At 40.1% G+C, this 25,510-nt stretch overlaps 1 protein-coding gene across 5 annotated transcripts in view; it reads right to left on the bottom strand.

Moving 5' to 3' along the window:
- Positions 1 to 25,510, bottom strand: part of LOC129767636 (protein N-terminal asparagine amidohydrolase) — a 117,112-nt gene that overhangs the window by 81,392 nt on the left and 10,210 nt on the right. The window contains exon 1 of one of the 5 annotated variants that reach the window (XM_055768712.1): positions 16,077 to 16,527. The exons of the other annotated variants lie outside the window; for them this stretch is intronic. The gene's annotated coding sequence lies outside the window, so the exon portion shown is untranslated. Of the gene's footprint in view, positions 1 to 16,076; positions 16,528 to 25,510 lie in introns of those variants that run through there. 5 annotated transcript variants of the gene reach the window in all.

Genomic DNA, 25,510 nt, shown 5'->3' with positions numbered 1-25,510 from the left:
CATTTACTATTTGTGTAAAAACACCCCAAATCGGAAAAACCAAGATCATTTACCATAATACTGTATTGCATGGAATACATATTCGATACAGAAAAGTAAATTTACATCCATAATTTTTTTGTTTTAGAAGTGTGTTAATGTCATCCTGTGAATTCATGTTTAAGCCATTAAGTGGAATCAGAAAACATTACGAGGGGAGCGAAGCATTAACCCTCCTGTACTCGCGTGCAAAATCATAACACGTATACTCGCGCACGGTGTCACAGACCGAAAATTGAACTTCTCTGTAATGTGGACATTGTGTATTTTTCAGGCTTTATTGGCAGTTATTTGAAGAAGAGGATATGATTGAATGAAAAAACTCCAAAAAATATGTTTTCTTCGTCTTTATTATGTTTCAATAGTCATCTAATCCAACCTCTTCAAAATAGAATATAAAAATATGTATCCAAATACTCCAACGCAAATGACGAAATTCGAATTTTTCAATGATATTAATTAAAAGTTAGCAACTGAATATAATTCATGGAAGTATAAAGAGCTATAAAATAACATAAAAACGTATTAATCGATTGTGGTTTCATTGGAGTAAGAATCAGAACATAGCATAACTGCATGCTCGAAACAAACATATTTTTTACATTTCATGCAGTTGTTGCGTGTTTTCGGGTCTTTTATCAAAGATAAGAATGTATAACGACCTTCTAGATAATTACCAGATGATAAAGGTTCTTGAATATAAAGTTTGCATATTTCTAATATTCTTTGTCTCTGTTTTCTTGGTAAACACATATGAATCTAACGACGAATCTAACGACGAATATATCGACGAATAGTTAATATATGGATCCGTTCAATCCAGTTACAAAAGGGACTGACATCAAATAAGAATAGTCCGGTAATAATCTTATGCATGATATTCAATAAATATTCCATGCCACTAACATTAATTTATACATTTCATTCATCAATATTCGAGAATATGAAAAAAGGCACTTGTCCAAAAAAGTTACTCCTATACTCGCGTCGGTGTGTCAGACCGAAAGTGTTAAAAAAGTGGCACACGTCGCCTTTGTACCAACACATGCGATACGCTAAACGATGACGAACGACGAATAACGAAGCTAGAGAGAATCGCAAAGTCGTAGTGTTGATAACTTCTAAGAAATGAACGAATTATTGATTTCTCGGTCTGCCAGAACAATGCGCGAGTATAGGGGTGTTAACAATAGTGCTGTATTTTCGCGTTGTTCAGATTTCCGCACATCCATGATGAAATGTCAAATAAAACTAAATACAAATATGGCGCATATATCAAGTGTTAGTGTTATTAGTGTTGCCAACTTAAAGTTCTACACTTCTAGAATAACACCCATTATAAAGGAATCCGTAATGTTAGCGCGAATGTAGCAGTATGAGATTAAGGAAAAGGAAATAACTCAGTTCTGCGAATCAGCTGGGGTTTAAAATATTCTATTCTTCAGTTATTTATCATTGAAATATCATTTAGAGAACATTCGTGTAAGTGAGTGACCATTTGCCTCGTAACAGAAGTGTCCATACTTAGTCAAAAAATTATATCATTAACCATAACGTGCGTATTTAATTACTTCCATTTAATATGCTTGCGTTAACACTTTAAGCAAATCGTAAAATTCTCTCGAAAGTCAATTTCACAATGACAGCAGCTGTAAAACCGCCGAGGTTTATTTCAAAACCAAATGATAAGCTGTATGTCAAACAGTGGCGAGTACAGGATAAGACTCATCCGAAGCGAACTTAATCGCTGCCGTTCGATTTATGGTATAAATTAAAACAAAAAACAAGCTACATTCCCGTTACACAAAAGTATACAACTGATAGCACTATCAACCGAGTGGTTTACGCCTCATAACTGAGCAGCAAACTCAGGCCATGTGTTAGTTATCTTATCGTCGTTTCGCCGGCCAGCCGAGCTCGCATCAATCTAGTTAATAACGTAGCAATGTCGGGTCGTTCGTGCTTCCCAAGAGCGCCACTTGATTGGCCGATGTCGAATGACCAATCAAATTGTGGAGCTCTGAACAATGTAGTTCTGGATATCCACCTCCTCCTCCGACAGCACCGGTCAAAGTGCACACCGTATATGCTAATTTGCCCGGCTCGATAGTGTTTGTCCACTACTGAAAGGGGCTCCTCTCGAATCTAAGACAAACGGTTAAAGCAAGGGTGCGTTTATGTTATGCAATATATCGCATGATTTCAAGATTTCTCATTATGGGGAGAAGCGATGAAGTCTACCTAATAAATAATAAACCTGGAAATAGCATGATATCTAGGTCGGTGAAGAAGCCTGACTTCAACCCTGATCTAGAACGGAATAATATTTCATTGATGATGAGCACTTACATGCGGAATGACCAGTAGTGCTGTCCTGCACGAGAAATCCTCGAGCACTTAATTAAACATACGACGACAACGACGACGACGAAAACGATGACGGTGACAATGAGAACAGTGTGGTTCGAGTTCGGAATTCATTTGCATACATTATCATCGTTCAACTTTCAATTTCGAATCAATCCGTACGAAACTTCTGGAGAATTTGAGTGCACTATTACGGAACGCTATCTAACATACTTTTCAATATTAATTTTGAACCATCTCCTAACTGGATTGCAGCGTCGAGCGTCGAGGCCATACGTGGTGGGATTATTCAAGTTGCGGATTCAAGCGGATTAATGTGTAGTTTACGGTGTTTCAACGGACTTTCTACCATGCCTGAAACAACCGAAACGGGTAATTTGAAATAAATTGCAACAATAAAACAAAACTTGATACTATTAATAAGAATTAGACAAGCTGCACGGTTAGGATTTCTTCTTGCTTCTTGGTGGAGACTTCTTCCGGGAGTGGGGAAAGAAGTGTTTCGGGCAAGAAAATATGCATCGCACATTAGTCTTTCGCGGTGCTCGCCTATGGGCTAGTGTAGCGATTTACGGTTTTCCCAACAGTGACCTAATACTGTGCTAGAGGCTGTTCGTCGGGAAAGAGGTGGGGAATTGTGTCGTTGTCTGTAGCGGAAGGAATAGTTCGATTTGACCAAGAATAGAGATAAAGCTAGCCAGTTCATCAGTTGTCTCATAATATATTCTTAATTATTGTAAAGTAATTCTTTGTGGAGACGACTCTGTATCGACCATTTTTTATTTTTTGATTCTCATTCCATGAAACTGTGTCAATGTTATTTTAACGTAGGACTACGTTTATTTGTGTGAATAGGGGTTGGAAATGGAAATCTAAAAAATGAAAATGTAACGATAAAACTAAATATTCCGAATGCTTTTAACTCAACAATCTCTTACGCACAGATGTTTACATCAATCGATTAGAAATATCTCTCAGCACAAATGAAAAGAACGTAATGCAACTTTGTACGCCGAGGTAGGCAGGGCTCGGCATAGTCATACCCAGCAAACATTAAATCGTATAAATTTGCACGTGTCAAGTCTTACAAGAAATCCGAATAAATCATAATCGCATATAATATCAATCAAAGTATGTATCGTGTATATTTGAAATCGCATAAAATGTAAGAACTCGATTTTATATATCATTAGCAAATTAAGTCGCAATTCGGTATAATAAACATCAATTTTATGATATACATTGTCGTAAAATATATTTAATCCGCATCATATGCGTATATTACGCTGATGCAGTTTGTGTGCCGTATAAGCGTATGATTTAAATCAATTCAGTACTGTAGCAAATCGTGTTGTATGCTGAAGAAAATCATGAAACAGTAAATCATATTAGATCCTAATAATGAACATATTGCATCATATTGAAATGTCAATGAAATGCTGATGCACTCGAAAGTTTTAACCGCTGTTGAATTAAATTTCAGATAGCTGCGCGAGATAGCTGGTGGATGATAATCCAGACGACCGGAGTTCGAACCCACATCGCAGCAGTTTTCACCAAACATCAATCTGTGCTATTTGAAACATTCATATTCTACTCCCAACACAAGTCAATCAAACAAAAAAAAAATTTCTACAAACATACATCTATATATATATAAATGGAGTGATGTCTGTCTGTCTGTCTGATTCTTATAGACTCGGAAACTACCGAACCGATCGACATGAAAATTGGTATGTAGGGGTTTTTGGGGCCGGGGAAGGTTTTCGTGATATTTTGAGACCCCTTCCCCCTCTCTAAGGGGGGGCTGCCATACAAATGAAACACAAATTTCTGCATTACTCGGAAATCAACCAAGCAAACGAAACCAAAGTTGGCATGTGAAAGTTTTAGGGTGCAATAAATGTTTCTATGATGGTTAGACAGTCCTTCCTCCACTCAAAGGGGGGGCTGCCATACAAATGAAACACAAATTTCTGCATTACTCGAGAATTAATCAAGCAAATGAAACCAAATTTGGCATGTGGAGGTTTTAGGATGCAATAAATGTTTCTATGGTGTTAAGATACTCCTTCCCCCTCTCTTAGAGGGGGCTGCCGTACAAATGAAACACAAATTTTTGCATTACCCGAGAATTAATCAAGCAAATTAAACCAAATTAGGCATATGGAAACTTTAGGGTGCAATGAATGTTTCTATGGTGGTTAGATACCCCTCCCCCCTCTCTTAGGGGTGGCTGCCATACAAATAAAACACAAATTTCTGCATTACTCGAGAATTAATCAAGTAAATGGGCGGGACGAAGTTTGCCGGGTTAGCTAGTACTCATATATAAAAATGGCGATTCGTGAGGCTATAATAAACATTTCACGAAAATATTTTGCGCCATTTGTTTTTTTTCTATGTCTGTAATAAATCGTATAAGAGTTAAAGACCCGATCCGGGCTTTCGGATTTAAAGAGTACTCTACTCTACGACATTAGGACTAAGACTGATTTATTTACAGATTTGCTACAACGTTCAACCTTTTCTTCTCTTGCCACGCCAACATGCTTATCTCCGTCTTCTCCGTTGTTGTGTTATTGCGCTTCTGTTTGTGTTCCTCCAGTTTCCATCTTCATCGGTTTGTTTAGGATTCCTGCATTCTCGCTTTCGTCGTGGGAGTCCTTATCGCTGCTGCTTAGATTGTTGTTGGCTATTTGCAATCTTTGGCCTATCTCATGATCCTTGTCATGAATGCGTTGAGAGCATGCATCTTCTAATGTTCCCATTCTTTGTTAACAGCCAGTTGCACAGATGTTTCCTTAACTTATGAGTATGGCAAAATTCGTATATTCATATCAGATCGCAATTCAATTTCAACATAATCGCTATTAAAGCCGGTCAAAGTTGCATATTCATCCAAACAGATTCGGTAAGCATTTGCCATGTATGTATATGGCCTCCACTTTTGCATGCATATGCCAGTTAGGCGCATTATATGCCAACCAAATTTTAGGGCATATGATGTTATATATATACGCTTGTTATGCGATTTAATGTTTGCTGGGTAGTCAACTGAGGATAGTTAGTTCGTTGGTTTGAGTGCACCATGGGTAAACAATAAACCGTCCATTAATGGGGTAACTACTTTTTTGCATCAGAAATTAAGTTTTCGTTCCTCTTTATATGGACGTAAAAATAAGATTGCGTACGCGGGTAATAATTCCATTCCTAGGGGGTAGAAATTCAGTTGAATGAAGAGGCAGATTTGTATTTATTTATGTATTTTATTTGTCTTCGATATAAGTCGTACAGACAAATTAATTAACCCCATTTTTTAATACGTCCATGAATACAGCAAAGCCAACATTTGAAAACACTTCGTTAAAACGACGACAACATAGCATGCGCTGCCATAACTATTTCTCAAATAGTGACGTCATTCGTTGTGTTTATATTTGATTGCCCACCGCATCCATGTGAAAATGCTATATTCAGGAAGTAATTTATGAATTAAAAACGTACATTTTTTTAGAGTTCCCGCTGAATAAGAAGGTTATGTGATAGCGTGCAATGAATATTTGTAAAATCACGTCGAAAAAGACGGATAAAAGTGATATTTCCATGTGCCATTTTCACTCCCCCACGTTCATAGAAACAAACGAAGTTTCATTATTTTAACGTTATGAAGTTGATGTTTCGAAGGCTCTCAGTGTCGGTGTGTGTGTTGTGAGAGAAGAATTGCCAATTAATCAAAATTTCACCGAAAATGTTACTGCTTTCGAGAACTAAGAAAACGACTGCTCTCTGAACCTTTTTACCACATAAATAATCGAAATAAGCCACAATACAGTTGTTAAAAAACAAACAGTTGAATGATCTCATGCGAATTTTGGCTCAAATTATCATGCAACCGTGAGTACTATAAACATTGCTTTGTTTCTTCCATATACATTCCATATTGAATGCAAATAATTACGACACGATATTCTGTTTGCCAATACAGATATACTTCGCCTACTGCTCCACCTCGATATGTACCTCATTGCATCCAACGGGTTGTTTTGTCCCAAAAGAGTACGATGCACCGGTAGACGAAGAAAAACTGAATACCGCGTTGTTCTGGCCAGAACGTTGAAATGAATGTTTTCCAGCAGTGCCGAGCAGTCCACATTGTCGTTGAGCATATCGAAAATTAATAGCCGCTGCAGCAGAATCCGTGTACTCTCCAAGCTTTTTTTTGTGTAGATATTGGTGACTACCATACACTGCATGATTTTCATATGTGTGTGTGCAAGCGCTGAACGTAAACGAATGTTTTCGTATTTTCAACTGTCGAGTGTCAGTTACATTTTCCGTTGTTTTAGCTGTTTTGATCAATTAAATCTGGAAAATGCCGAAAGGAAAAGTCCTTACGGAGAGAGAAGAGAGACAAATCGATGCATTCCGCCAAGAACATGTTGGTATCAGAGAAATTTCTCGTCGGATTGGACGATCCCATCAAGTAGTGCTCAATTATTTGACGAATCCTCAAGGATACGGTAAGAAGCAGAGAGCTCCACGGAAATCGAAGCTCTCTGACCGAGAGAAGCGGGAAATAGCTAGAACAGCTTCGAATACCTCAACATCGCTTATGCAAATAAAGCAATATTTTAATTTAAATGTTACTCAGGCGACAATTCGTCAAGTTTTGGTAAAAACTTCTGACATAAAGAGGGTTTAAAAGGTTAAAGCTCCTCATCTTACATCATCTCACATCGGAAGACATCTGAGTTTTGCCAAAGCTCACATGAACCGACATTGGGACAAAGAATGTTTCCAAAAGAATACATTTTGCTATATACCATAACGAAAAGTTCTTCAATGTACAGGTTATCTTCACTAACGAAAAAAAGATCAATTAGAATGGTCTTGATGGTTTCAACGGGTACTGGCGTGATTTACGGAAGAAGGAACAGTATTTTTCAACTAGAGGCGAATGAACTGAAAAGTTTAAAGCCTCTTTAATCCAACATCATCATCATCATTTTTCAACCAGGAATTTTGGTGGAGGATCGTGCATGGTTGGAAAGCTTAAGACAGCTTTCAAGGCTTCTGGAATCCTCTCTCCTACCGTTTTTACGTGGATATCGTGACAAGAAATCACATTCCAGCAAAACAATGATACTATTCATATCAGCAAGGAAACTAAGTAATGAATTAAGGACCAAAAACTTATTTTTTTGGACTGATCGGCTCACTCTCTAGATTTGAATCCTGTTAAAAATCTATGGGAATCTTTGTACGCATAATCTACACTGAGGGAAATCGGTACACCACGATTGAAGAGCTCAAAGGTCGCAATTATGAAAGCATGGAGGAATATCGTGAAATTCGTTCAGTAGCATTTGGTAAATAGTATTCCAACACGAATTTTCCAGGTTATTAGCCGAAATGGTAAGGTTGTCAATTATTGACATGTAAATCAGCAGATCGTTTTGAATTTTCCATTGATAATCCTTACGAATTTTGAAATGGTCTTATAGAAACTGGACAGTTGAAATTATCATATTTAAGCACAGTAAATAAACAAACTACTCTTTTGAACGAAATTGACGTTAAATATACTTTATTCTAAGCATTCAACAATGTATGAATGCATCTTGTTGAAATTTTAATTGTCACATTTGAGCATTGTGTTGCAACGAAATAGAATCAGGGTGGACTGAAAGAAATTGGACAGAGTGTATACTGCCCGTTATATGTATAGGAGTGACAGTAGCCGTTTTCCAAAAGCATGGGAAAATACCCTCCTTTATGGAACGATTGAAAATGATGGTGATGGTAACGGTAAGCGCGTCGGCGCAGTTCTTGACGAAAAACGGAAATAGACGATCAGGTCCCGCGCCTTTGGCTACATCCAATCCCTGCTGTTTGTTCAGCACATCGTCGGCAGAAGTGTTGAAAGGTGCCATATTCTAATTATAATGAGCCAAACTATTCAGGTATGCTTCAGACGAAAGTGGTCGGTCATTTCTTAGCACACTACTGAAGAAAGACGAAAACGAGTTTGCCGATTCGAGAGGAGTATCGGCGGAAACTCCTTTGTAGAAGACATGATGTGGAACTCGTTTTGTCTGTTTTCTACTTCTAACGTACGACCTAAACGATGTGGGACTTGCTCAATCCTGGCTTCTGTGCGATTCATGTAGCTGCTCTCAAGGCTCTTAAGGTCACGAAGCTCAGCTCTGCGTAGTTCATTCCTTGACCGAAAATAGCGTTTCCTAGCTTTGCGAAGACGATTTCGTTGATGCTGCAGCTCGTTGTTCCACCATGACTGTCTCTTCCCACCGGATCGACGTCGTTTCTTCACAGGGACGACATCACAGATTATTGAAAGCAAACGTTGATAAAAAATGGCAACAGCCTCATCGATGTTGCACCCGTTCAAACATTCGTCCCAACGAACAGCGGAGATCGTTGAACTTAGCGACGCAAAATCGCATTAACTAGAATCGAAATCGTAAGGATCCGAGAAGTTCGAGCTGTCGCTTTTACTAGCGTTTTCGAATTTCAAGACGAAGGGCTTATGATGATGATCGATGTTAAGCATGGGCAACGGTGGCTCGAATAAATCGACATTTTTCTCATTGACAAACACTAAATCAAGCAGTCTTCCATGTACGTTTGTCAGATCATTAATCTGATAGAGACCGCATCCCACAACCAACACTTTCAAAGCGATTTCTTGCTCGGAGGAAGCATTCACCGGCAATAAAGAGTTTATATCTTCGTCATGCATCCAACACAAGTGGGGTAGATAATAATCACCTACTACCAATACACGACCTTTATCACCGGTTCAAGTAGTTTCTGAACACAGGCAGAATGATCCACATATAGAACCCTTTCACTGTTCGGTGGGAGATAGACAGCGCATACAAAAAGCTCAAATTTTGGTAGCACAACGCGAACGACGATGTTCTCTAGTAGCTCACATCCAGCAACGACAATGGATGTTCCCTGAAATCCGTTTCTCACGCCGATCAATACTCCAACTCCTCGCAAAATACAGCTGGTGCTTGGATTTCTGTTGCAGCGATGTATCGTGTAATTGCCGGTGAGCTCAGAATTCATTCAATTCATTTTCTAGTCAATTTACTTTTTGTTGACGGCGACTGCCGAAGCAGTTCTAGTCCAAGCGCAGCTACTGAGAGTAGAATCGGTCTTCATTTTTCACCTTCGAAAATCTCAGACCCTGAGTGGAGGCATACACAAATATAAAGATTGCACTCGAAAAAACGCAACACTTTTTTTGTGTATATCTTTTTATTTCATGGGTAAACATTGATGACATTTTGGGTGGAACTAGTTTTTTTTTAATCCCATTTATTTATTTTAGGCTCATTAGCATTTTAGCTGTAACAGAACCGAATTTTAATCGTGTACATGTCACACGGAATGTGCACCCGTGGCCGAGTGGTTAGCGTCCCACACTATCATGCCGGGTGTTCGGGTTCAATTCCCGTTCTGGTTGGGGGATTTTTCGTCAAAGAAAATTCTTCCGGCTTGCACTGTGGTCACGCGTATTCTAGAGCTTGCCACTCCAGAGTACATTCAAGGCGTGTTATTCGGCATAGAAATCTCAACCAAGTGAACGACGCTAGTTGATGAATACGTTGAGACGGCAAAAGTTCCACAGGGAACGTTAACGCCATTCAAGAAGAAGACATGTCACACGGTTATCATATCTATATCTATAATTATAGTACATTACATTACACAGTTGCCATTCGCCAGTATTCCTTCTATACCATTGCATATGGTACATTTACACAGTAGCGTAAGAGTACATTTAGGCGTAAGAGTATTCTTTCTGTTCTTCCATTATCCAGTTAGACCACCGGACAGCGGAGACAGTTGATTGATCATTGTTGAGTTATTTATAGAACAGCAGCCCGATGTGTCTTGCAGAGCAGAGCAGTTGTATGGATGAATCGATCTAATTTCGACCGTGGATCGATCTCTATCGCTGTTGATTGTTGCGTGGACGTAGCTATTCTGTAACAACACAAAGATGGTCAATGAGGGCCCTGAGTTTTGAACTCACGATCGATCGCTTACTAAGCGAACGCGCAACCAATGTGGCTACGGAGACCCCCTATGGAACTAGTTTAAAGTGTTATGTTTACATGTGCAAAATTTCGTCACAATCTGTCAAGTGGTTATCGAGATGGCTTCCAAACATGAAATGCTTCGACAAAAAAGAATGGGTGTGGTCGTGGAAAGTTCCAGTTCCACAGATTGATCGCGAAGCAGTTAGGAATCAACCATTCGACCGTGTTCCGTGTGGTAAAATCGTTCAAGGAGACCCAGACGACCCAGCGGCGAGCTAACAACGGAAGAAATACGAAGAAGACCAGCCCCGTGAAGGCAACGAAGGTGAGGGATTACTTCTAGTGCAATCCGAACCTTTCGATTCGGAACGTGGCCAAGAAGGTCGATTCTTCCGGCTGGTTCGTTCAGCAGATACTGAAACGGGCCGGACTTTATGTCTTCAAGGTAAGGAAGGCACCTGATCGAACCGATAAACAGAATACGGTGGCCAAGTCCCGCGCCAGGAAGCTATAGTAGATTTTTTCATCGGTAAGTCGGTAAATTTGCCAAGAAGTAGGCAGGCTATCTGTGGGTGCGGCAAATCCAGCAAGCCGTACATAATGACCGGCACCATCAATGGCCAAATATATAAAAAAGAATGCCTCCAGAAGCGCCTGTCGCCCTTCCTGCGGTCCCACGTAAGTGACACTCTGTTTGGCCGGATCTGGCATCGTGTCATTACGCGCTAAACTCGCCAGACTTTTTTCGGATGATAGAAAAAAACCAAGACATATAATTGAGTTTATTAGCTTATATTAGCTTATTTGCAAAAAATTCTACGCCCTTGCGAGCGGCCTTCGGGCAGTTAACCGGAACATTCACCATGGCGGACGAAAATATGCGTGTAGGCATGTTTTTGAGTTCTTTCTTCGTTCTATTGATCAAATCCTTCTCACTTTTCGCGATAAAATTGTTGGAGTAGATCTTACGCTTCAGGTTTGCCCAGGAATTTTCGATGGGACGTTGGGCGGGTTCACCGACTTGAGTACCACATCGAAATTCAGCCGCTCCATTTCCTCTAACGATCGCTTCGAGTCGTGGGCCGACGCCAGATCCGGCCAGAACAACGTGTCTTCGCCGTTATGGTATTTTTTGATGAACGGCGCAACTTCCGGCAGGCACTTCGTACTATAACTATCTCCGTTCACGGTTAGTCCGGAGCTTAAGAAGAGCGGCTTTGGCATCCTCTTCTCGCTGATTGTCAGCCACAACATCCTCCGAGAAGGTGATGTTGGCGTGTGAAATAAACTTCACCTCGGAGCTCGCTTCTTTCATGGAGAAGTAAAATACGAAGTGCCCTGCCCGTCGTTGCCATCCAGGGTGAGATAGGTCTCATCGTCCATCACCACCGCCACGTAGTAATTCGCCGGGAAAATCGACTTGATCATCTTATTTGGCCGCAGCCACTGCGTCATTGCCTGCCTCTTCGAGACCAGTGGACGGGACTTCCGCTTCCTGACATGTATGTCCATGTTCGCCAGGTACTTTTTCACTGTTTGGCCGGTTGCACTGGTCTCCCGGCCAGGCGCACGCAGCGATGTAGCCACTTTTCCCTCGATCTTCCTCTTCAGCATCCTTTGGAGCTTCTTGTCGCTCAGGATCGTCGGCAGTTCGGAACCGGGCTTTCTATCGATGCTCTGATTGTTGTCCAATAGTGCCAAGATGTTGTAAAGGGCCGGTATAGGAGTATCCGGCGTCCACAAAGTGCCGCACGATGTCCATTTTCGACTCGGCGGGGTACTGTTCTTTGAATGTGTATACTTCTGAACGGAGTAGCTTCACTGTTTTCGCCATCACGGTTAGAGATCGACTGACAGAGCCGTAAAATTTTTTCTGCTAACTTATGGGTTACTATGATTGATACTTCATGGGTTGTTTCGTCAGTGCGTGTGAAGGTAAACCCATGAAAAATCGGCAATTTTGGTCCATTTTTTTAATGCAAACTTTGAACAAAAGAATGTTGTTCCATGCTGAGAACTTTCACAGAGGTTTTGTACGTTACCTAGGAAGAATGGAAGAATGGAAAAATTGCAAACAGCGGTTCAATTGTTCTGTGAATCGTTCACGTGTATTCGTGTGCAAATGTTCACTTTGAAGAGTATCATTCTGGAGTTTCCTTAAAGACCTGCATTAACGATGCGGTCTTGTCTGGGACATCACCATTCTAGTTTTTTATACTCAAATAAAAAAAGTTATACGCAAATAAAAAAAAACTAATAAGTATAGAATTGTAAAGGATAATGAAAAACTCCTATAGCCGATTGAAACGGCATATATGATTGTGTTATCATCATCGTCTTCTATTTAGTAATGAGTTCATGTATTGAGAAGCTGATGATGCAAAATTATCTCTCGCTTCCCTAATAAAATTTGATTATCTCTCGCTAGATTTCAAAAATGCTAGAAAAATGAGGTTCTAAAAGTGGTCAATATCGATTTAATTGGATTCTAGTTGCATATATCCAGTATAGTCACATAGAATTATTGAACGAAGACCAAAAACATGTTAACTTTGAAAAATCATAAATCAGTACTGATTTCTGGATATGTTATGTAACTCAGCTTTCTAGAAAAAAATATAAAAAAATACAGTGTACTTGGTCCCGAAACCATGTAAACAATAAAAAAACAGATCATTCAATAATCACGAAATTAAAATTCATTTTTTTCACAACTGTATTTTTATTCCAGAGAAGTCTAGCTCATCGGATTTAATTTGATACATCGATCATCTGAATCGGTCAAGTAGTGCAAAAGTTCTGAATTTTTGAGAATAGGAAAAAGAGGGAAAAATTGATATTCCAAACTATTGGTTAACTTTGAAAAACCATAACATAAAAAAGGAAAAGAACACATCTCTTATTTTGAGATATTTTATGTAAAAAGTTTTCAGCTTTCTAGAAAAAATATAAAAATATAGCGCTCTTGGTTCCGAGACCATGAAAACCAAAAAAACAAATACAATCAATAATAACAGAAACAAAATTTAAATTTTCTGCCACTGAAGTTTTTTTTCCTAAAAAAACAGGAAGTGGGTTATATCTATGGTATAACCGCAAGGGTGACGTTGGACTATCGTTGATTTAGAGATCATTTGTTTGAAGTTGAATCTAAATCCATTCTGAATGAATGAATAAATGAATATTTGGGAGACTTCGAAAACGAGAGCGTTACGTTGGAGGCACAAGGTTTTATGCATCCAATATAGGATACGAAAAACCTTGTTCTGAAGAATAATCTTCAGAAGCTAACCTGCTAACTGTACTTGATTGACAAATCACAAACCCAAATTTATTTTATGGATATTTTATGGATAGAAAACATTAAAATAAACTCTTTCACATGATTGTAATTTTAAATTCCCAGAGGAACTGGCAGATTATTTTCAGTAACGATTAGATATTTCCACATTTTCCTCGATACTGGAAGCCCACCAGTGGTTAATACTAACTCGATAACCACCTGTTAATAGTACTTGATTGAAAAATATTTGGTCACAGTGTTACATGAATAGAAAACATTCAAATAAACTCTTTCACATGAATGTATTTTTAAATTCACAGAGGAACTGGCAGATTATTTTCCGGATCTTTCTCGATGCTGAATGGCATCCAAACGGAAAGGATTCCGCGCGTATATGTGTGTGTGTGTGTGTGTGTGTGTGTGTAGCGGCTGCTTCGAGATCTTCCCGGGGAACCATTTGTGGCATCACTCTCCTCCTGATGGATTCATGTCTAGCCTAAGGTGCACAAACAGGCTCTTGGTGACACCGTTCATCAGCGCTTTCATGATAAACGAAGAGCTTCACCACAACAGCGACAACATGCTCCAATCGCTGTTCAATTAGAACTGAGTGGATTTCCGAACGGCGCTCGCTTATATACCGATTGGTGATTTCAATAGCCTGTTTTGAAAGCAATTTTGACTATTGAAACATGTTTTTGGATCAAAAAGTAACAAGTATAGAACGCGTAGACATTTTATCTTTCGAATGAAGTGTTTATCATACCATTTCGTTCAGTTGTTTAGGAGCTATTAACGCTCAAAATCTCGGTCTCCGGCGTAACGCTTTCGTTTTCGAAACTTTGATTTTACACCCCGGTATAGAAATGAAAGACGTAGTCCTACTAGAAGCCCTAACTGCCAAGTTTTAATCGGCCAGATTTACGGTTTCCCCAGCACGGACTTCAAAATCGATGTAGCTGTGGAAATCCACTTTGCAAATATACATGCAAGTCGGGAGTATTTTTGTTCCCACCTAGCTGGGTTTCCCTAACACAGACTTCTAAATCAATGTGCCTGGGGGAATCCGCTCTGCAAATACATACACGTCGAGGGTATTATTTGGTATTAAATATATTTACATTTGAACACCATTCTTTTGATCGTAAGTGAATTCGATCTAATAATTCAAGCGTAACGAATTTAAAAAAAAGGTATGTTTGACAAAACTGGCAAAACACAATTTTAATAACGAACAATTATAAGCGGTTTGAGCAAAATCAGCAAATCAGTAAAATAAATATAGCGCGACAAATAAATATAGTTTTCCACAAAACTACACTTCCACAAACTATCTAGTAATTGGGTACAAATCTGTAATTGCAGTGATAAATACGAACAGAAAATTCATTTCAAGCGCTTTGCTTCTAATATCGAGTTCATGTCTTATTGTCTATCCAAGTCACTCGATACCTCGAAACGATTTTATGCTCTATGCAATGAGAAGTTGGCAGCCAATTTCCACCCCTTTCGTGGAAAGCGTGAATCGAGTGCTTCTCTTTCTCCTCTCCTCCTTATAATGGGTTTGTCTCTCGCTGGCTGGTTGACTTGTTTGGCTCACTCCGATCGTAATGACTTCTTACGCTATCCACTATTTCATCCATTTGGTCTTCCCTCTCGGCCTACGAAATCGTCTAGTCTAGTTACGGGGCACGAAAGCCCAGGTAGATGTACCCTGGCATCACACCGCGCCGTGGAATATGTTAAATATTATTTACTCAACGCTCGGTCTGTTTTGTCTTTTTGTTTTTATTTCGTTTTTTTCTCGATCTCTCTCGTTGCTTAAACCTTTTGCGGCCGCTGATATTTCAGGGCATCTGACGTTCGAGAATAATTGTATTGTGCCTAGTCTCTGCACGGAAAGGCGATCATTATCTCTACCCCAAGCAGCCTATATGGCTTGGCGCGCGCATTTCAGATTTGTTCATTTCGTAGCAACGTATCGCAACGGAAGATGCTGCTTTCCTTTCATCCGAACGCGGTTGAGTATGGGTTTGACTGCTCATTGTTTCTCGCTATTTTTATGGTCGTTTTTTCTCATTCTTCACTTTGCCTTCTTATCTGCAACTCTTGCAGCATACCTCGTTCGTATCGCATTCGGTAGATTTCGCGCTGGTCCTGTACTGGGCGAGCGACCGGAACGAACCATTTCATTACTCATTCCCAACCGAGGTATTGGTGTGGAGTTTCAATTAAAAAATTGTCAGTTCGGTAAAATTGTTCGATCACGATTAAAAATTATTTTCAACTCAATTTCGACAAACACTTACTTGATGCTCACGGTTGGATTGCTTTCACGAAGTACTCATTGTTCGTGCGAGCCTCAGTTGCTCAAAATTATCAACAGAACAATTTTACAGACAAAAATCAAAGATTGCACATCCACCACACACACAGAAATTCACACTCTCTCGGACAGGACCAGCGAGTTCTCAGCAACACATCAAACCGGGTTTCCACTGTTAGCAATTAAGCCGTCGAAAAAGAAAAGAAGTTGCAAACAAAAATAAAATACGTGCTCCCCCGTTTGGTAAGCAATAAAACTAAACTAATCGCCGCCGCGCGCGCACTTTGACAGAAATGCCAGCACAAATTCGCGAGTGGAAACGAAAGAAGTGGCATCGATTCACTCAAACTCCCAGAACGAAAGATAATTTTCCGATTTTAATCGAATTAATAGCCGAGAACCGAGAAAGGCACCGGGCAAAACATTTGTATACGGATCGCATGAGATTTTCGCAGAGCAGAAGAGTTCGTTGGACGTGGGGCGGAAGGCTTCACCTCCAAACTCCACTGGCGATGGTCTCGTACTGAATTGAGCAATGAAAAGAGCGACGAGTTGAGCCGAGCCCCAAGTCTTGTGAAGTGCCTCGCACAAATTGGCTTTTGGTCGAGGTATGGTACTGTGGCAAGAGCGATCTCTTTTGGGAAGACAGAAAAAAATGAATCACTCCTCTCAACGCTTTGCTTGGTAATAATCTCATGTGATGAGTTTAGTTGTAAGTAACATAAACATGAGAAACGTGACTCTCGGCAGAAGAGACCAGGCGTGCGCCGGGAGATATAAATGCATCGGAAAGGACGGATTAGGCTCGGTGGCGCATCGAACGACAGCATTCAACGAGCTTAGCTATTAGAGTATTCTAATTTTGTTGATTCACTAAACAATTACAGTTAACAAAAATAAAACGAAAGGTATATGAAGAGATAATTAATTGCGTTTAAACTCTATTTCACCCATTTAACTATTATTTACGTTTGAAAAGTTATATATTTTCATTTTCATATCAACTCCTCAAAATTCTACGAATTGATTGACATAAACACCATCAAAATTCTTTCGAAACAAATTGAGTTATCGAAATTTTGAAAATTTCATCAAAACGTGAAATTTTTCTAACTTGAAACCAGATATTACGGGCCTGATTCTCGAACACACTTCGAATATACTTCACAGTGGAAACGGAATGAAACGTATCCGCGATGACAACGGTACGGTGTCGACATCTGGATACGAGATTAATTTCCCACTAAACTTATCATTATAATATCAAATTATCTTCAGATGTAATTTTTGTATGAGATTGTTATATCACATGAAGAAAACAAAGTTTTCCACTCACATTGAATACCAATTTGATACGAAGAAGTTAATTTTCATTAATGATTTTTTATTTGAAAAGTGCTCATTCTGCCTGAAAACTCATTATTATCTTCGACCCTTCACTAACTCGTAAAACGTATTTCAATGGCGTGCCGTTTATTTCATTTCCACCGTGAAGTGTATTCGAGAATCAGGCCCTACGCCATTCGGCCTTCCACTCAGTGTTGCCACATTTTAATCTGTTCCAGAGGGGTTAAAAATCTTTCTCATCTGTACTTTTTCGTCCAAAAATCTGTACCATCGAAAATATTCGCTGAAGAAAATTTAGCATGAAAAAATACTCATTTATTTACTACATATACAGGTCGGACTCGATTATCCGGAGTATTGATATTTTTTTTCACTCCGGATAATCGAATCCTCCGGATAATCGAGTCAAAAAAAAACCATTTTCTCTCGGTAAACATAATTTAATTATGATTTGCACTTATTTATTAAACGGTTTTATCTAGGTTGACCCGTTTGTATGTTTGTGACTTTGTAGCTTTGTATGAAGCGCTGTACCACATTAAAAGAAATTCAACCTTCTTCTTGTCGACCAATTGATCTGAAATTTGGAACACATTTTTATCTCTGGTGGCATTATAAAACTGCGTATTTCATGATCTTGAAAATCCAAGACGGCGGCCGGTGCAAAATGGCGGATTATGTACATATTTTCTCAAAATCCCATCAATATGGGTTTTCCCAAAACTCCATCAATATGGGTATCGAATGAAAGGGATTGACTAGTAGAACACAATTATTTATGGAAAATGTATATCAAAGATGGCGGCCACTACAAAATGGCGGATTACACATTTTCTCAGAACCCCATCAATATGTATATCAAATGAAAGGGATTGACTAGTAGAATACAGTTATTTATGAAAAATGGAAATCCAAATCGGCTGCCACCACAAAACAGCGCCATATATATATTTTTTTCAAAACCTCATCAATATGGATATTAACAAAAACAAAACAACTACCAAACAACTAATTACGTTTTTAAAAGATTTAATTCAGCTTGTCCTGTTTGTATGTATGTTTGAATGTTTGTACCCCGTTCCTGTTGACTGATTGATATGAAATTTGGAAGACACCTTCAATTCTACTGTCATTATAAAACTCCTTATTCCATGATCTTGAAAAATTCAATTTGGCCGTCGCTAAAAATGGCTGAATGAATTGACTTGGGGAACAAACATGATAAACAACATAAATTCAAACTCGTTCGACAACTCGCAAGTAGATCGGACAAGTTTTCGAAACGATCCAACAAAGGTGTTTTTTTCCACATTGAATTAGACTGTGATTTTTTTTCATTGGTTGCGCTTGCGAGTAGAGCGAAGCTCAAAGTGGTGCGCGACCGAGACGCTGAGGATACAATTCAGACAGATTCATCACACACGCCACACAGCAACGGCAAGTATAAGTTTATTTTTCTTTTGTCCTCCTATCATTCCTTCTACCATCTGTGCTCGATTTACACCATTGTTCATCTGTGTGTTAACCAAATCGGCAAACGTTGGAATTAGGGGTGTCTATTTTTCCTTGGTTTCATTACCGTTGAAATTTTATTGGAACTTTTTTTCATTTTATAATTTATATAAATAAAATAAATTCATATAAATATTATCCCCAGCATAACCTTATAATATAATTTTTAACTTATTCATTTTGATAATCATTATATTCTGTTCATATCGAACAGTTGGCTGATTTTTCTGATATGGCTGAGGGCGGAAAGGACCCCCCGTTGACACAATTGAATATTTCTGATACCGAACCTCCTCCTGAAGAGCAGGAGGATGAAGCAGAAATTGAGGTAGAAAATTCTGTTTACGAAGTTGATAGTTCCGAAGATGAGGAAATCGACGAGAAACAGGATTTTCGTCCTAAAGAATACCCTGAAGGCTCCAAAGGCCCATTCATTGTGTACTTTAGACGAAAATCCAAACCTCTCAATGTCATTCGCATCTCGAAGGAACTAACTAAAAAATTTTCTGACGTTACCGAGATTACACGGATGGGGCCAGACAAACTACGAGTTGTCGTCTCAAGCAGGACCCAAGCGAACAAAATAACGCGCTGCGACCTCTTTGCGATTGAGTATCGTGTATACGTACCCTGTTGCAACGTCGAAATAGACGGCGTAATAACCGAAAAGGGTTTGACCCGAAAAGAGATAATCGATGGTGTCGGTCGCTTCAAGAACTCCACACTAAAAACTGTGAGGATTCTTGCATGCGATCGACTGAAATCTGTGTCATATAAAAATGACAAAAGAATTCTCAATCGGACAAACTCTTTTCGTGTGACTTTTGAGGGTTCCGCCCTTCCAAATTACGTTGCAATAGGGGCACTTCGTTTACCTGTTCGGTTGTTTGTACCCCGGGTAATGAAATGCAACAAATGTATGCAACTCGGTCACACGGCCGCCTATTGTTGCAATAAAAAACGTTGCGCAGATTGTGGAGAGAGCCATGATGAGAATCCTCGCGCTAAAGAGCACAAGTGTCTTCATTGCGGCGGGACTCCTCATGATTTTACTCAATGCCCGGTGTACATACAACGAGGGGAAAAACTCAAGCGTTCCTTAAAGGAACGTTCCAAGCGGACTTTTGCAGAAATGCTTAAGAGTTCCGTGCCAACGACACAGGACAATCCCTACTCCATTCTGCAGAACGACGAGCCTGTTGCTAACGCTCCCAATGCCGGATGTTCCGGTACATCGCAGGGTGCCATCAGGAAAAGAAAAATTACTTCTTTTCCATCACTCCCCAGAAAGAATACCGAAACTTCCCAAGTTGGAATGAAGCCTCGAACTGAACGTGCTGAGAATAGGCCGAAGCAAGTACCTCCCGGTTTACGTGGTCATGCTACCAACCAGGGGTCCTCAGCACTTCCCGGAACAACAACGAACACGTCTGTTCCATTTTCGCGGTCGAAGCAACAGCCACTACCTGGCCTGCTTGCACTTTTAGACCTTGTGGATAACATTTTAAATGCTTTAAATATAAATGATCCTTTTAAAAGCATAGTATTATGTTTGCTTCCGGTTGTGAGAACATTTTTGAAAGAAAAATGTGGCTTTTTAGCAGCGTTCATTTCCCTCGATGCCTAATTCAGCGCAAGAGGTCAAGGATTTGACCACTGTCATACAGTGGAATTGCAGAAGCATCATCCCTAAACTAGACCAATTTAAATTTTTAGTTCACAGTTCTAACTGTGATGTATTTTCTCTCTGTGAAACATGGCTTTGTTCAGCCGACGAGCTGAATTTTCACGATTTCAACATTATTCGCCTCGATCGTAACGACTCGTTTGGTGGCGTACTATTGGGGATCAAAAAACGTCACTCCTTCTACAGAGTCACTATCCCATCGATTACAGGCATTGAAGTTGTCGCTTGCCAGATACAAATCAATGGCAAAGAACTCTGCATTGCTTCGATATATATTCCTCCCAGGACTACGGTAGGCCGCCATCAGTTCTTTGATATTATCGAGGCATTGCCGGAGCCGCGGTTAATCTTAGGTGACTTCAACTCCCATGGAACAGCATGGGGGTCACTCTACGATGACAACCGAGCCACGTTGATTTATGATCTGTGCGACAACTTCAACATGACAGTTTTAAATACTGGGGAAGCAACTAGGATAGCCAACCCTCCTGCACGGGCAAGCATGCTAGACATATCTCTCTGCTCTTCTTCATTATCCCTGGATTGCACATGGAAGGTAATTCAAGATCCCCACGGTAGTGATCACCTACCAATAATTTTATCGATCGCCAATGAATCAAAATCTAGCGAGTCAGTCGATGTTGCGTATGACCTCACGAAGAATATTGACTGGAGAAAATTTGCGGAATTAATATCTGAAGCAATCATTTCGATGCATGAACTTCCTCCCCTTGAAGAGTATAACTTTATATCAAGTTTGATTTTCGAAAGCGCACTTCAAGCTCAAAAGAAACGTGTTCCTGCTACCACTTTCCGACGTCGTCATCCATCACTTTGGTGGGACAGGGAGTGTTCAAAGGTCTACCTTGAAAAATCATCCGCTTTCAAAAAATTCAGGAAAACTGGATTAGTGGAATGGTTTCGAAAGTACCAAGCTCTAGAAGCCAAACTAAAAGGTCTGATTAAAGCAAAAAAGCGTGGATATTGGCGGAAATTCGTCAATGGTTTGTCAAGGGAGACCGCTATGAGTACTCTTTGGAATACGGCTAGGAGAATGCGTGGCTGGAACCATACCAATGAAAGTGAGGAATACTCTGACCGTTGGATTTTCAAATTTGCAAGGAAGGTTTGTCCCGATTCCGTTCCTGCACAAAACGTCGTACGCGACATTCCGCTCCAATGCGATTATGAGAATTTTTCGATGGTAGAATTCTCAATTGCCCTCCTCTCATGTAACAATTCAGCTCCGGGGTCGGGGTCGCTCTGCAAAAGTCGTTGCAAGATACCATGAACAATCTGTTCACGTGGGCCCTCAAGCTGGGTATCGAATTCTCTACGGAGAAAACTGAAATGGTCGTTTTTTCTAGGAAGCACGAACCCGCCCAATTCCAGCTTCACCTATCCGGCAAAACGATCCAACACTCTATGTTTTTCAAATACCTGGGTGTATATTTTGATTCTAAGTGTACCTGGGGGAGACACATTGCGTATTTGAAACAGAAATGCCAGCAAAGAATCAATTTTCTCCAAACAATAACCGGAACATGGTGGGGTGCCCATCCAGGAGACCTCATTCAGTTGTACAAAACAACGATATTATCAGTGTTAGAATATGGCAGTTTTTGCTTCCGATCAACTGCCAGGATTCATATTCTCAAGCTGGAGAGGATACAATATCGTTGCGTATAGCCATGGGGTGTTTGCATTCGACACATACGATGAGTCTCGAAGTTTTGGCAGGAGTACCCCCGCTTACTCTTCGGTTCACAGAATTATCCTACAGATTTCTCATCCGTTGCAAGATCATGAATCCATTGGTGATTGATAACTTCGAAAATCTACTACAACTGACTCCTTAGTCAAGTTTTATGTCTTTATACCATGAGTACCTTACCCACGACGTGCACCCTTCACCAGGCATCTCCAACCAAGTTTGCTTCCCATACTTCTGCAATTCCTCTGTCATTTTTGATCTGTCCATGCGACAAAAAATCCATGGAATACCAGATCACCTACGCTCCAATGTTATTCCGTCGATATTTTCGGAAAAATATGGGAAAGTTGGATCTGATAAAATGTTCTTTACTGACGGTTCATACATAAACGGGTCCACTGGCTTCGGCATCTTCAATGAAAATTCCAGTGCCTCTTTCAAACTCAAAGATCCTTGTTCCGTGTATGTCGCAGAAATGGGTGCGATATACTATGCTCTAGGGATCATTGAAACACTGCCCATCGACCACTATTTTATTTTTTCAGACAGTCTCAGCTCAATAGAGGCAATCCGCTCAATGAAAGTTGATAAACGCTCATCTTATTTCCTAACAAGAATAAGACAACTATTGAGTGTTTTGGTCGAAAAATTATTCAAGATTACCTTAGCATGGGTTCCCTCTCATTGCTCGATTCCGGGGAATGAGAAAGCGGACTCGCTAGCTAAGGTGGGCGCTTCAGAAGGCACACTTTTTGAAAGGCAAATTGCCTATAATGAATATTTTCACATTCCTCGTCAGGACACAATCGTTAGTTGGCAGCGCATGTGGAGTGAAGATGAGTTCGGTCGTTGGTTACACACGATTATCCCTAAGGTTTCGACGAGTGCTTGGTTTAAGGGATTGAATGTAGGTCGTGATTTCATTCGCGTGATATCTCGGCTCATGTCCAATCACTACAATCTAAACCGCATCTCTATCGCATTGGGCTCGCAGCAAACAATCTTTGTGATTGTGGCGATGGCTACCACGACATCGAGCATATTGTCTGGTCGTGTATCCGGTTCCATGCTGCTCGCTCTCAGCTCTCTAGAGCACTGAGAGCAAAAGGCAGACAATCGGATATCCCCGTCCGGGATATCTTAGGTAGCCGTGATCCTGATCTTCTGCTTCATCTATACCTGTTCCTCAGAAACGCCGATGTCAACGTTTAATGATGTTTCCTTCGTTGTGTCCCCGTTTTATATCCCTCCTATCCGATCGATAAACTTTTACGTAGTCGCGGCAATACATACACACACTCTTTACAGATACACGGGCCAAAGGTTGTGCAGTCCACTGATGATTCAACAAGAGCCAAAGGTTGTACCGCTCATGACAACTCTACACGAGCTGATGATTGCGCCGGTTAGTGACCATTCTATCCTGGATTCCTCGAGTCGAGAAGACGCACCACGCTAGATATGGGGTACATACTAGGGGGGCGTTGCTGATTAATGGTCAGCTGCATCCAAATAGGAAGTATCCCGTGTCGGGCACACGTACAGAGCATTGGAGACAGCAACATCCCAATTACGAGAACACTTGTAATACTAACCTCGAGCCGACCGCGAGTAATCGGTCACATATTACTAACATAGATAATAAGAAAAACTGTTAAAATATTGAACTCCGGCCCCGTCAGGCTAACGCCATAGGAGCCTTGATAAAAATATATATTTTGGAAAAAAAAAATAAATTCAAAAAGGTTGCCGCCACTAAATGGTCGACTATGTATATTTTGCAATCCCCTCAATATCGGTATCAAATGAAATGATTTGACTAATAGAATACAGTACATCATGAAAATGCTCCGAAGAAAATTAGGTAAGAAATAAACGTTGGATTTCTATTATCCACAATTAGTTATTTAATCATATACCCCACGATTTTATTTTAGTCTCATCATTGTCCTAGATTGATGAATGAACGGATGTGATAACTACTAACTGCTATTTGTCTAATTATTTTCTAATTATTTAAATTTAAACCGTTTAACCTAAAATGTTTTTTTTTACTTATTTTGACGTAGGACTACGTCTATCCGGAAGATATAGGGGGTGAAATGAAAATCTAGGCACTGAACAAGTAGGAAAAAATGCAAGATTTGGAACGCTTATAAGTCGAGCATTTCTCAATAGATCGCAAATGTGTTTGCATCAATTGATAGGAAATATATCTACGCATCTATCATAACGAATAACATTTCATTTTTCTTGAGATTAACAATTGAATAATTGTGAAATATCAAGCATTGTCCAAATGCACTATGTGCCTATTCTTGATTGGTCCATTTTGTGCTCCAAAACGGGCAACCAGAGCAGCAGCGAAATACAATGAAGCACGATTGGAAAGGAAAAAGATAAAATATGAACGAAACATTGGTCGCAGTCTCACACATGCGTAATTCTCGAGCCAGCCAGTCAGCTTATAAATCCTCGCTCCGCTGCCGTAACGATCATTCTCATCCAAACCGTACACCATATCGTTTCGCATCACAACACATCAACAAACCAACACAAGCAGCCTTTTCTGGACATGGCAAAGGAGAAAAAGTGAAGGGAAAGGCAAAATCCCGCTCGAACCGTGTTGGTCTGCAGTTCCTCGTAGGTGTATCTGCCAATTGCTCCGCAAGGGTAGCTAGTCCGAGCGCGTTAGTACCAGTGCACCAGTCCACCTAGCCGGTGTTATATAGTTTCGGCCGCCGAAGTGATCGAGTTGGCTGGCAAAGCTGCGACGATAAGAAAACTCGCATTCAGAACAGACCACATTCGGTTCGGTGGACATCAAGACAACAACAGACAGTTGCAGCGAGTGGCGAGTGGCAAACGCAATCGAAAAACGGCAGCAGGTAGCAGAAGAAAAAAGTTTGTTCTTTATACAATCTGTTTGGTGGCAAATCCAGAACAAGGCGGCATCGAGGGCGTTCGAAATGGTTTTTTTCAAAACCACGATTACTAAGTTTTCTAAATTGGAACCATTCCATAAAACAAGGCGCTTCTCAGGGCCATTAACCCTTCCAAAAAAGAGTTTAGGAAATACAGTTCAATTCTTTCTAAAAAAAATATCCAAAATAATAATAAAACACAAATTGATTTTTTCATAATTTGTTTGCCAGGA

The sequence above is a fragment of the Toxorhynchites rutilus genome, chromosome 2 (assembly GCF_029784135.1).
Source record: "Toxorhynchites rutilus septentrionalis strain SRP chromosome 2, ASM2978413v1, whole genome shotgun sequence".
Lineage (NCBI taxonomy): Eukaryota > Metazoa > Arthropoda > Insecta > Diptera > Culicidae > Toxorhynchites > Toxorhynchites rutilus.
This window is presented reverse-complemented; position numbering and strand designations above follow the sequence as displayed.